At 35.6% G+C, this 11841-nt stretch overlaps 1 long non-coding RNA gene across 1 annotated transcript; it reads left to right on the top strand.

The window, feature by feature from the left end:
• Positions 1-2475: 2475 nt before the first annotated feature.
• On the top strand, positions 2476-11218 carry LOC135157305 (uncharacterized). The gene is made up of 3 exons (XR_010296315.1): positions 2476-2580; positions 7187-7337; positions 10465-11218. It is a non-coding gene; the product is annotated as an uncharacterized LOC135157305 (long non-coding RNA).
• Positions 11219-11841: the final 623 nt, after the last annotated feature.

The following is an 11841-nucleotide window of genomic DNA, read 5'->3' as shown; positions in this document are numbered from 1 at the left end:
TTAGTGAGAATCTAACTTTTCGGATATAGTTCCATGCAGCATTAATTGACATCGTGTTTCTATAAAGCATAGCACGGAACTGGCCGATGAGATCATCTTCCCCCTATGTAGGTTTTTTTTTAATCGATTCTCCTCTCAAATTCATGAGTCCATTAAAAGAATTTTCCTGTTTCTTTATTAGTACTGCCCAGCACACTGTAAATTACAGGGATTTAACATAATCAAATTCGGTTGTATTAGGTCGTAACAGTCTTTGTCAGTGTACTTTGGATTTGAATTTAAATCCTAAAGGTTATTACAAAAAAAAAATGATTTAAATGGTAATACATGAATCTAAATCAATCGATAGTTTGACTGAATTTATTTCAAATTACCATCCATTCCATAACCAGATATTGTATACCCCCAATCTGATTTGCTTCAATATCCTATATAGTTTTGTCGAAATTTTGTTTTCCATTACTCAAATTTTGAGGTAGTGTAGTTTTATAAAACGACACAATGAGAGATTTATATAGCGCGAACGGCAGACTCATTTTCGTTTTTATGGAGTCAAGGGGTAGTCATATACATATATTTATTTTGTGTATAATCTTACTTTAACAAAACGAGATTTGAAATAAACAGATGATTTCATTTATCTCGCAATGTCACTTAATCTGAATATAATATCCTCCATCCACCTTTCCGTTTAATAGTAAGAGTAGTTTCTTGACGTTATTAGGCTTTGTTTTATTATTATTTCATGTTAGAAAGTTCACAGGTGTCAGACTCATAAATCAGTGGGGTCGTGAGCCCCCCCCCCCCAAAAAAAAAAAAAAAAAAGATAAATAAATAAAATAATAAAAATAGAAATAAAGCAAAAAAAATATCTAAATTTGTGATAGATTTTAACGTATATATTCAGAAAAATTACATCACATTTTCATCCTATTTTCCTTTTCCTTTTCTTCTTCCTCCCTTTTCCCTGGTCATGATACTTTTGGGAGGACCCCAAGCTCCCTCCTCATCAGTACGCTATTGAGATATATATATAAAAAAAAACAAAGAAACAAACAAATGCAATGCCTTTTGTGCAAGACGACGAAGGGAACTAATTTACATTGATTATTTATCATTTCAATTCAATCTTAAAATACGAAAATACATGTGTGATAGTGCAATAAATTAGACTCCTTTACCAACTTTCAGAGAATCATATCAGAAAATATTGAAAAAAATACACAAAACGAACAAAATCGTTTGTATAATAAAAAAAGGAAAACAATAATAATAAAAAACGAATGAACAACAAGTCCACAACAAAATAAAAAACTAAATCAGACCCTATCATATAATTTATTCATATAAAAGAAGGTCTGGCTATAAAATACATTCCATAAAAATATATAAACAAGCACTTTCGATTTCTTTATTCACGAGTTTAATTGACACGCCCACAGACAAAGCAATAATGCTGGGACAAAGCATTAGAAACTTACTCACCAATATCAGGACATTATTCAAATTTTTTTGTTGGACGAACTAAAATAAAATCATAGAAACACTAAGATGTGAAAATATAGATAAGACTCATGATGAAGGCTAATTTTATATATTTATTATTTGAAAGGCCGGTATTTAAAAAGAAATATGGCTCGATAAGCAAACCTGTATTTTGGTTGACCGGGGATATCTCGAGCCGCACTATAAATAGAACGCGGGGATACCCCTGTGACAACAATAGATTTCATTACTCAGTCACAAACAAAGCATTTCAAAAATTCATCCTGCGGAAATATTACAAGGAAATATTTTACCTTCTATCTCATATCATGTTAGATACAATCGTTGGGTTGATATCCGATCATTATTCCAAGAAAAATGTTATAATCCGATATTTTATCCGTATAATGATCCAATCTGGGTTGACCATGGCCTTCGCTTTGTACACACTGACACACAAAACACTCGCTGAGGTAATAACATCCACGTGGTTGCGGGGGTTTCCTTTGCAGACGACATTTACCATGACAACACAATGAAAATCCACTATATTTCCGTAATCCCGACGCCAATGAGATGCTCTGATATCCAAAATGCATCAGAGATGGAGAACTTGGTATGAAATAATTTCTATTCCTCATATGATATTCCAAGTATTTTACCATGTTTGACGGAGAAATTTGTATGCCCTTGCTTTGATTGTTGAGCTCTTTATTTTTGTGGGGGTGAAAATCTCATTGTGTTTTCATTCATTCTTACCTTACAAAGACTTTCATGCTATCACAATCTTCCCGCCACGGACACTGTTTTCCTTTGTTTCGCGATCATCGGCTTGATGAGAGCGAGAGGAAGCTTCTGATTGGTCGATTGCGTTAGAGGCTCGTCCCTTTTCTACTCTTTTATTGGTCGACAAAACTTAACTTTGTCTTTATCATGTGAAAATGAATATGCATCAATACTACGTGGAGTAATCACAAAATGCATGCAAACACACGAGGACGATTAGTTCCTGGGTCATGACCTCTTACCCCGACGTCAGCTTCTGCTCTTGACTGATTTTTGATGTTTTTGATCAGATTGTAGCCAAGAAATCAGGTAAAAACACCTTTCTGTTTTTTTATTCATACATGGTAACGTATGATTGTTCTATGTTATTTATTGTGGCGTTTTCATTTAGTGCAAAATTTGCTTTAAAATGTATAAATTGCTCTCATTTTCAAGTCGCACAAAGTGAATCAGTTGCATACGTGTCACTCTGTGAATGGGACTCGCGTAGCCTAGGCGCAGAGCCGCGCCGCTAGCAAGCAATGCAGCCTGCCCTTCGTTCTGGCTAACCTGAGCTGAAGGCTGCCAGGCCGGCTGAGCTGAGTGAGGGCTGCTGGCTGGGTACTCCTAGCCTGGCATGTTCTGTGCATTTTTGTGACTCGTGCAGGGTGACCAGATTTCACAAAATGAAATACGGGACAATCGACTAAGTCAAATCACGCTGCACGAGCGGATCGACCGAGCTGGGGCTGAATATTATAATATTAATATAAAAATCAAAGTCAAAGAAGGTTCCACAATGTTAGACTTGTGAAAAAAATTACATGTAAAAATTATGTATACTAAAGTCTATAAAGAAAAGGAAGGGAGGGTGAACAAAAGAATGAAGGAAGGAAAGAAAAGAGATGAATTGAGAGGAAATACAGAAAAAAATGAAGTAGGCCCTAAAGGAAATGAAGGAAACATTTTTTTTTTAAATAAAGAAAGTTAGAATAAAAGGATGAGAGAAAGAATAAAAGAAAGAAAAAAAAGTTTTCCGTCATTCTTTGAAATTAATACAGTAAGAAAGAAAAAGAAAGGAAGGGAAGAGGAATAATTGTGTGGAAGAGAGAATAAAGGAGTTAAATGAAGGAAATAAAAATGTTTCCTTCATTCTTTGAAAGAAACAAAGAAGAAAACAGGAAGGAAGGGAAGGAAAGAATAAGGGAAAGGAATTAGAAGGAAAAAAAGAAAAATAGTGAAAGAAAGGTTGAAAGAGAGGGAGGAAAGAATAAAAAAAAGAAAATAATGGCAGGAGAGAAAGAACGAAAAGAAAAAGGAGATGAAGGGAGGAGAAAGTAATAGGTAAAGAAAGAATGAAGGAAATAAAAGATGGAAATTTAAACAAGAAGGAAAAAAAGAAAATGAACGAGAGAGAGAAAGGTTCAGGAAAGAAAGCTAGGAAAGATTGGAAATAAAGATGAAACAAAAAAAAGCAAGCAGGAAGGATAGAAAGATGAAGAAAGTAGGATAGAAAAGGAAGAAAGAGGAAAAAAGTTCAAACTTCAAGCAAACAAACAAAAATCCAGTCATCTAACAAAAATCTTAATGATATTTGTTTGTTTTTTCAATATGTTTTAAAATTTAAAAAATACTAAAATGTTTTAGAAATGAATGAAATATCATAGTGAAACATTGTCAAACTTAAAGGGGAATTCAACCCAAATAAAAACTTGGTTTTAGAGGGAAAAGAAAATACAGACAAGTTGATATGTGGAAGTTTGAACAATATCGGACAAACAATATGAAAGTTATGAATTTTCAAAAGTTGTAAATATAGGTAATCACTATACACATGGAGACTTCAAATTGCCCACATATGTAATTTCATAGTGATGTAGGCAAGGACTACTCTTCCATGTACTCCATTACATAAAATGGCTAAAACTGACATTTTTTCTAAAGTTTTACTTCAAATTTTATTTTTCTTTCATGAGGACAGAAAATAATATACTACCTGAGTTATATATATCAGGGAGGCAGCATAGCTCAGTCGGTAAAAGCGCATGTTTCGGATAAGATCGTAGATCTCAACGTGAGGGGTTCGAGTCCCGCTCATGCCGAAACGCGTCTGACAAAAAATCTGATGCTATAGCGTTGTGTGTTAGCGTGCCTCACCACTGTATTCAGTGCAGGTGTGAATGCAGTTGGAAAACACTCCGTCCATCGATAAGGACGCAAATGTTGGTCCCGTGTATAGGAGAATCACAACCTGTGCACATTAAAACCAATACACTATTCGTCAAAGAGTAGGGTGTTCACCCGGTGTATTGCACCTGCGGGTCCCGGCAAAATTCAGGTCAAGTCAATCTTGACGTTCATATGCCATAATAATCAATATAATGATTGTGGGCATTAATGGAAAGACAAGACAAGATATTTGATTACTGCCCCAGGGGAATAGGAACTTAGGAGAAAACCACAAATCCCTGATAATTAAAGGACTAGTCCATCCCAACAAAAAGTTGATTCGAATAAAAAAAAAAAATCCAACAAGCATAACACTGAAAATTTCATCAAAATCGTATGTAAAATATAAATAAGAATGACATTTTAAAGTTTCGCTTAATTTCACAAAACAGTAATAATCACATCCTTGTCGGTATGCAAATGAGACTGATGACATCACTCACTCACTATTTCTTTTGTATTTTATTATATGAAATGTGATATATTCCAATTTTCCACCTGTTGTCCTATGAAACAAGGATTAATTTCTCCCTGAACATGTGCAAATAGCATTGTTTGATACTATATGGTTCAATCAAGTCGGTCCTTATTGTCAAATCTGTAAAAAATTAAATGTTGTATAATTCAAACAATAAAAAACAAAAGAAATAGTGAGTAAAGGACATCATCGACTGTCATTTGCATGTCACTGAGTTGTGCATATCACTGTTTTGTGGAAAATAAGCAAAACTTTAAAATGTCATAACTTTCTTATTTTACATCCGATTTTGATAAAATTTTCAGCATAATGCTTGTTTGATTTTTCTCTATTTATTCAAATCAACATTTTTCTGGGGTGGACTTGACCTTGAAGTACATGGCCTATGGGAAAGTTGTCCTTGCCCCTTGTTATAATTTACTTACCCAGTTTGAAATCTACATAGTCTTAGGGATCTCGATTTTAAATCAGCCATAAACTTTCTTATTGCGTGTCCGATTTTTGTCAAACTTTCACCGTTCTGTTTCATTTATTATTATCCTTTCCAACACAACATTTTGTGATCAAGGCTGGATTCCCCTTTAAAATTAGATGAAACGTCATGGCATCACACACAGGCATCTCTCATCCCATTACAAGTTGGCACTGATCACAACAAGACTCAAAACGGAAGCTGAGACAACTAGATCTAGTAATGAAAATTCAATAATAGGCTTGCTCCTCCGATTACATCACCAAATCATTAATCTGAGAATCCATAATAAAGCATAAAAATTTCCCGCTGATTTTGTGATTATTTTGGTGGAAAAACTGTTTATCATGTTGAGATTGTTTGCACCATGAGAATCTGCTCCAATCCTACCACACACATGCAGGAGGCCAGTGCAAGCCATGTGCATGCTGCAGCTAGTACATGTACATGTGTATGCTGACTTTACGTGGTTGTATGTTTGTGTGTAGATCGAAGACAATTTTTTTGTAACTATTTGTTTGCAATGTATTGGGGAGAAAGAAAATGACCGCAGCTGGACCGCAGAACTTGCAAATGTTTACAGTTATCGATTTTATTGTTGTCTCTGCTTCGTCAACTGTTGGTTATTTGATGAAAATTCTTCTCTTTTCTATGTATTAATTTTATTTCGTTCAATATTCTGAAATACGGGACAAATGGGCGTCCCGGGAAGGGTTTGTCGGGACGCCGGGACAAAGGAGCAGAGCACGGGACGATCCCGGGAAATACGGGATGTCTAGTTACCCTGGACTTGTGTGAGTGTGAGAAAATGTGCACCTGAACGTGACTGGTACATCGGATGAGTGGTGCTGAGTAGCCTAGAGGACTCCGTGATTATATTTTTTATGATTTTGATATTGTCATTACTTCACGGAGCCTAGGCCTTAGACATGCATATAAGGACTGTAACCTAGTGAACATGAAGAGAATTCCCTTCATATCTAACATTGTAACCATCCAACGAATTTTCGACTACCGGTAAATTAAATATTACATACCTTTATATACACCTAATGCGTATAAAGGTACTACTATTTCACACAAACAATAAGAAAAATGAGTGGTTTCTTACCAGATCGATCTCATGTATCCATTCGTAAACACTGCAAATGCAATAGGCTTGACCCTTGAACCGCTTCGATATGACGTAGCTTCGATGAGCTATGCAACGAAGTGCCGCTTTGAAGAACAATTCATAGATAAAAATTATTGTTTATTAAATAATTATTATATAATGATAATTATTTACAATCTTATTTTTTGTGTGAAAAAACATTTCAACAATTGAATTAATAATTTTTGTATAATCCAAAGATAAAGAAAAAAAGAAGGCTTCAAAATTCTTGAGTGTCCGGACACTCTACCCCCATTCTACATTTAACATGTTCCTCTGGGAAAATGCAAAATCAGGGTATTATGATGTTACACCTGGTTACTCCAATAGATGTGGAGGCCTACATAATTGTGTGTGTGGGGGGGGGGATCTACATGCACACAAGGCTTATGAAAATTCATCCCTGAAGCTCTGAAAGACATGGACAACTTTACAGTTGCCCCTGAATTCCCATCAGGTCCAGAGAATGTAGCAAATTTGGTCTGATGATCTCAGAATTTAGCCCAGAATATGTTAATTGTATAATTATTTTCCATGGAATGTGCAGTTATAGTGAGCCATCATCAGTAATTGAATTCTGCATCCTCTTTTCTTTCTCTTTCAGAATGGTGACCGACGTGCAACTTGCCATCTTTGCCAACATCCTAGGAGTGAGTCTATTCCTCCTGGTTGTCTTATATCATTTTGTCGCTGTCAACAATCCCAAGAGCAAGACGGAATGAGCTCAGTACTCTAGGTGTAAATATCCTGTACAGGTAAGATTGTTATAATTTCTCTTGTGGTTTGAGATTACAAGTGTGTTTGCCTTAGTCAAATTTTCTTGGACTAGAGAAATCTGCTTGACTGGAGAAATTTTGCTTCAGAGGTAAAAGATTCAAAAGTCAGATGCATTATATTATTTGTCTGCAAGGACACAGAAATTCTGCCTCTGCTGGTACTAAATTAACATTACAAAGTGCATGTATAGACAAGAAACAAGTAAAACATACATGTATGCATAAATATAATATATATATATATATATATATACAATCGATTTTCAACAGATGTTTTGCACAATCTCTGTGATGTTCAACAAAGAGTTAAGTGTGACACATAAAACATCAAGTCATGCGTAAATTCCAGTTGAGTAGTTGAACATGTATTTGCCAATTCAGAGCAAATTTTCAGTCCAGATTATGCAAAGGATGTCTAATTTCTTTCTTTGAACTTGATTTTTTTTTCATGATTTAAAGTTGAACAGATTTCACTAGTCCAAAGAGATTTTAATTGGGCAGATTGACCTGTCCCCTGTGTATATCAGAACATGCCAATTATGTTTTTATTGCCTGATAGCTAGATTGAAATAGGAGTAGGCTATACGTTGGTCAAAAATACTTTTTTGGTCATTTTAATATGGTAACAGTTTTTATTCACTTCTTGTAATGTATCTCAACACGAAATGACAATATTTTTTGTCTCTGGTCCGAGAAAAAATTGTGCCGGGCAAAAATCCAAAATGGCCGCTCAAACCCCCCAAAACCGCAGTTTTGACCACAACTTCTTTATTAGGTGGTCTTTTTATCTGGTTTTGGTGTCTATTCATATATTTTTGGGGGGCAGGCAATTTGTTTTTCCTAATGTTAGTACTTTTAAACGATTATTTGTAGAGTTAAATGGTGATTTTACCTAAATTTACTCATTTTTAGACCCTTTTTTCAGCCAAAAGTAGGTTTCATCGTCTTGTGGTTCTTGGATTTCAGATGAAGCGAGCTCCACAATTGCAAGCAGGTTCATATAGCTATATTTCTTTTATTCCTCTACTTTGGGTTTTACGGATATTTGCGAAATATATCTATAAATATCCATAGGGGCTATACAGTATACAATGTACTGCACTGCATCCACACATGGATGTCCATGCATAGACCACCATGAAAAGGCCTGTATATAAACTATAGTGTCATAGAAAGAAGCTCTTAGGTTTATAATTAGATGCCTCAGAAATTGAAGATATGTTTTGTCTCAGAAATTGAAGACATCTTTTATCAAATATGCTAATTCAGGAAACGAAGAGAGGTATTATATTATTAACAATGTATTATAGTCAACCCCACATTATGGCATTTACATTTTACACTGTAGCTATTCTGTGCCCCGTTGCATAAAATTTACCATTATGGTTACTTTGCAATCCAATGAATGGTAACTTGCATGAAATCCTTGATTCTGATTGGCTGTTGATCAGCATTACCAACCTCATAAACATAGGGTTAGACACCACAACCAGGTAAAAAAAAAACCAAAACCTCCAAATGAAGTAGATATGGCTAAAATTGTGATGTACGTATATGATGTTTATGTGCAATTAATGTTACATCATGTTAGATCATGTACATCAGCTGACAAGCAATCAAATTCACACTCTAATTCTAAACCTCAGAAGCTCATTTTCATGACACTATAGTTTATATACAGGCCTTGTTATATGTCATGGTGGTCAATGCATGGATATATGCAATGTCCCTGTAGTATGGTACAGTACATTGTATATCGTATAGCCCCTATGGATAAATGACATTTTCTTTTATTTGATAAGATATATTTTGAAAATATCCGTAAACCCCAATTTAGAGGAATAAAAGCAATATACATGTAGCTATATGAAGCAGCTTACTACTGTTCAACAGGTATTGTCTTATACCCAAGAACCACAAGACGATGAAATCTACTTTTTGACTGAAAAAAGGCTCTAAATATTGGTAAATTTAAGTAAAATCACCTTTTAACTCTACAAATAATGGTTTAAAAGTACTACCTATAGGAAAAACAAATTGTATAGACACCAAAACCAGAGAAAAAGACCACCTAATAAGGAAGTTGTAGCCAAAAATGTGATATTGGGGGGGGGGGGGGGTTGGCGGCCCTTTTGGATTTTGGCCCGGCACACTTTTTTGAAGGAATAATGAATGAATATGCACTTGAAGGTTTATAAATATAAAAGTACTTCTGAACAGTTTTTATTCATAGAACAGTTTCTGAATTATTTCAGACCATGTGATAAATAGAAACTTCATGCATGATTGGTATGTTATCTTAAACTAAACTGTGTCTTGTGAAATTCATGAAGGAGATTTCAAATTTGGTGTACATGTAATTCAACATTGTTTATATGTATCTGTTTATATGTATTTGTTTATGTATCTATTTATAATTTATATTGTGCATCGACTATTTCTACTCAATCTTCTTGTATGTCTCATAATGTGTATCATAATGTGCTTGTTATTTTGTACAACTAAGACTGGTAATCATACAATACAAGGCAGTGGCTTTTCAAAACTACTTACCATAATGCTTAGCAGTAACATTGTTGTTATAATAATAATGTGACTTATAAAGTGCCAAATCCACTCTGTAGAGTGCTCAAGGTGCATAAAGAGCTAAGAGTTAAATAAAAAAGTTTTTAGAAGATTTTTGAAAGTTTCGACAGAGCCTCACAGAGGTACATTTTTTATGTCTTCAGGAAGGCTATTCCACAAAGTGGGGCATGCAAAAGCAAATGATCTTTACCCCCAGGTTTTTGAAACCTTTGGAATAACAAGGAAGCCAGAAGTGGATGAGCGCAAAGACCTGCTTGGTCTGTAGTAATTGATAAATGAAAGACTGTATTGTGGTGCTGATCCAAGAATACTATGAAAAGCAAGCAACAAAATCTTATAATATCCGATTATAGGATAATCCGATTTTCGATAGGGAGCCAGTGCAGCGAATTCAAGATGGGAGTGATATGAACACGTTTAGCGGTATTTGACAAAGTGACGATGCGAGCAGCTGCATTCTGAAGCTTATGAAATCATTGAATGAAATTTTGTAAATTTCTCTCTTTTCTGTTCTTGGTAGATTGAATTTTATGACCCCCTTGTGAATCACCAGTGCTACATGAGCATCAACAGGATACCATCATGTTCAGATGACTGAGATGAAAGTAACCTCTTCCTCAAACCAACTGGCATTCCCCTTCAGCAACAGACGATGTGCAGTGTTCACACTAGTCCTAGGATCTACCAATGGTAGCATGGTGCAAGACATACAATCTTCTTCAGTGTGAACGTGCCACGATGTCTCCAGGAAAAGTGCCTGGTTCCAATATTATCATAACCATCTTTGTAACCTAACAGAATGTTGTTGACCATAATGCTAGAGTCCCACCTACGGAACCAACTCAAAGTTAAACCCTGCCGATGATATGCTATTCCGGGACAATGTAATGTCTTTGGTTGGTCAGAGGTCAGTTTTGTTTGTGTCACTATAGCATTACAGCATAAGTGTCCAAGATCAGAGGTCGGTTTATTACCGGTTATGGTGGCAGCAATGTTTCATCGTCCAGAATTCGATTCCAATAAAGTTCCCTTGAAATGTCCTACTTTTACAAAGCCATAAAGTCATATTCAACAATCATGTAGCTGTTATTATCATTTATTAATTACATTTTGACAAAATTATATTTTTTTTCTGTTGATATAAGACAATTACATACCCTTTATACTGGAACGGTCCGTTATGATTATTCCTACATGTATTTTGTAAGAATTCCATTCTCAAAAAATGTTGGTGTAAAAGATATTGTTAAAATAAACGATTTAATTATTTAAAATAGTGCCCACTTTTTGTTTCCAATGTAGATTCTGATATCAAGCTGGTAAGCATAGGGGTGGGATTGGAGAGAGGGGGGATATTGAGAGAGAGGGGGGATATTGAGAGAGAGGGGGTGGGGAAAGGGGCTGGAGCTTGTTGAGAGAGAGGGTTTGCGGGGAGCGGTTAGAGAAAGGAGTTGGTGGGGTCGGAAATTAGGAAACGAAAATGCAAAGAGCAATAAAGATGGATAGAGAGGGGGAGGAGGCTTAGCGAAACAAAGGGAGAGAGGGACTGGAACGTGTGAGAGAGAGAGTTTGCGAGGGAGAGGTTAGAAACAGGAGTGGGGGGGGAGGAAATAAGGTAAACGAAAGGGAATGGGGGAGGGGTGAGAGAGAAGGGGGCAGAGTGAAGGAAGGGAGGAAGTGAGAGTTGGGGGCAGAAAGAAAAATAAAAAAGTACTTGAGAAAAAGAGTTGAAATGATGAAAATGGACTGACTGGGATATGAGAGGACGGGGGTGGGTGGTGTGAAGGTAGAGGGAGCTAGGCCGGGTACAGATAGATGGGAATAATTCAGTAAGAATGTGAGTGAAAGTTTATGCAAATATCTGGCTTAAAAGGGGGTAATTGGTATAGGAGGGGTA

The sequence above is a fragment of the Lytechinus pictus genome, chromosome 17, assembly GCF_037042905.1.
Source record: "Lytechinus pictus isolate F3 Inbred chromosome 17, Lp3.0, whole genome shotgun sequence".
Classification (NCBI taxonomy): Eukaryota; Metazoa; Echinodermata; class Echinoidea; order Temnopleuroida; family Toxopneustidae; genus Lytechinus; species Lytechinus pictus.
The sequence above is the reverse complement of the archived record's forward strand: the minus strand, read 5'-3'. Positions and strand labels throughout refer to the sequence as shown.